This window comes from Tenrec ecaudatus (assembly GCF_050624435.1).
Source record: "Tenrec ecaudatus isolate mTenEca1 chromosome 2 unlocalized genomic scaffold, mTenEca1.hap1 SUPER_2_unloc_13, whole genome shotgun sequence".
Lineage (NCBI taxonomy): Eukaryota > Metazoa > Chordata > Mammalia > Afrosoricida > Tenrecidae > Tenrec > Tenrec ecaudatus.
In genome coordinates this window covers 153,971-156,581 of record NW_027457573.1, presented here as the reverse complement: position 1 = coordinate 156,581, position 2,611 = coordinate 153,971, and positions in this window count along the sequence as shown.

Sequence of the window (2,611 nt, the reverse complement as noted above, 5' to 3'; positions counted from 1 at the left end):
CCGCTAGTTAACCTAGATAGTCCAAGGGCCCGCTAGTTAACCTACATAGTCCAAGTGCCCGATAGGGAACCTACATAATCCAAGTGCCCGCTAGGGAACCTACATAGTCCAAGTGCCCGCTAGGGAACTTACATAGTCCAAGGGCCCGCTAGGGAAACTACATAGTCCAATTGCCCGCTAGGGAACTTACATAGTCCAAGGGCCCGCCTGGGAACCTATATAGTCCAAGTGCCCATTAGTTAACCTAGATAGTCCAAGTGCCCGTTTGGTAACCTAGATAGTCCAACAGCCCGCTAGGTAACCTACATACTCCAAGAACCCGCTAGGTAACGTAGATAGTTCAAGTGCCAGCTAGGTAACCTAGATAGTCCAAGTGCCCGCTAGGTAACCTACAAAATCTAAGTGCCCGCTAGGTTATCTATGCAGTCCAAATGCCCGCTAGGGAATCTACATAGTCCAAGGGCCCACTAGTTAACGTAGATAGTCCAAGTGCCGCTAGTTAATCTACATAGTCCAAGGGCCCGCTAGTTAACCTACATAGTACAAGTACCCGCTAGTTAACCTACAAAATCTAAGTGCCCGCTAGGTTATCTATATAGTCCAAATGCCTGCTAGGGAACCTACATAGTCCAAGTGTCCGCTAGGTAACCTACATCGTCCAAGTGCCCGCTAGTTAAGCAACATAGTCAATGGGCCCACTAGTTAACCTACATAGTGCAAGAGTCCGCTAGTTAACCTGGATCGTGCAAGTGTCTGCTAGTTAGCCTACACAGTCCAAGCGCCAGTTAGCTAACCTAGATAGTCCAAGGGCCCGCTAGTTGACCTACATAGTCCAAGTGCCCGCTATTTAACCTAGATAGTCCTAGTGCCCGTTAGTTAACCTAGGGTGTCCAAGTGCCCACTAGGGGACGTACTTAGTCCAAGTACCCGTTAGCTAACCTAGATAGTCCAAGTGCCCGCTAGTTAACATTGATCATCCAAGTGCCCGCTATATAACCTAGATAGTCCAAGTGCCCTCTAGTTAACCTATATCGTCCAAGTGCCCACTAGTTAACCTACATAGTCCTAGGTCCGCTAGTTAACCTAGATAGTCCAAGTGCCAGCTAGTTAACCTACATAGTGCAAGGGCCCGCTAGTTGACCTAGATAGTCCAAGTTCACGCTAGTTAACCTAGATAGTCAAAATGCCCGCTAGTTAACCTAAGTAGTACAAATGTCTGATAGGGATCCTACATAGTCCAAGGGACCGCTAGTTAACCTACATAGTCCAAGTCCCCGCTAGGTAACCTAGACAGTCCAAGTGACCATTATGTTACCTACATAGTCCAAGTGCCCGTTCGTTAACCTACGTAGTCCAATTGCCCGCTAGGTAATGTAGATAGCCCAAGTGCCCGCTAGGGAACGTACATAGTCCAAGTGCCCTCTAGGTAACCTAGATAGTCCAAGTGCCCGCTAGTTAACCTATATAGTCCAAGTGCGTGCTAGGTAAACTACATAGTCCAAGTGCCCACTAGGAAACCCACAGTCCAAATGCCCGCTAGTTAACCTAGACAGTCCAAGTACCCGATAGGGGACCTACATTGTCCAAGTGCCCGCTGGGAACCTACATAGTCCATGTGCTCGCTAGGCAACCTACATAGTCCAAGTGCCCGTTAGTTAACCTAGATAGTCAAAGTGCCTGCTAGGTAACCTAAATAGTCCAAGTGCCCGCTAGGTAACCTAGATAGTCCAATTGCCCGTTGGCTAACCTAGATAGTCGAATTGTCCGCTAGTTAAGCTACATAGTCCAAGTGTCCGTTCGTTAACCTAGATAGGCCAAGTGCCCTCTAGGTAACCAAGATAGTCCAAGTGCCCGCTAGGGTATGTACATAGTTCAAGTTCCCGCTAGGTAACCTAGATTGTCCAAGTGTCCGCTAGTTAACCTACATAGTACAAGTGCCCGCTAGGTAACCTAGATAGTCCAAGGGCCTGCTAGTTAACCTACATAGTCCAATGCCCGATAGGGAACCTACATAGTCCAAGTGCCCGCTGAGGAACCTACATAGTCCAAGTTACCGATAGGGAACCTGTATATTCCAAGTGCCCGTTAGGGAACCTAGATAGTCCAAGGGCCCATAGGGAACCTATACAATCCAAGTGCCCGCTAGGGAACCTACATAGTCAAAGTGCTCGCTAGGGAACCTACATTGTGCAAGTGCCCGCTAATTAAACTAGATAGTCCAAGTGCCCGCTAGGGAACCTACATAGTCCAAGGTCAGCTAGTTAACCTAGATAGTCCAAGTGACCGCTTGTTAACCTACATAGTCCAAGGTCAGCTAGTTAACCTAGATAGTCCAAGTGACCGCTTGTTAACCTACATAGTCCAAGGTCAGCTAGTTAACCTAGATAGTCCAAGTGCCAGCTAGTTAACCTACATAGTCCAAGAACCCGCTAGTTAACCTAGATATTCCAAGTGCCCGCTAGTTAACCTAGATCGTCCAAGTGTCCGCTAGTTAACCTACATAGTCCATGTTCCCGCTAGGTAACCTACACAGTCCAATTGCCCCCTAGTTAACCTAGACAGTCCAAGTACCTGATAGGGAACCTACATAGTCCAAGTGCTCGCAAGGGAA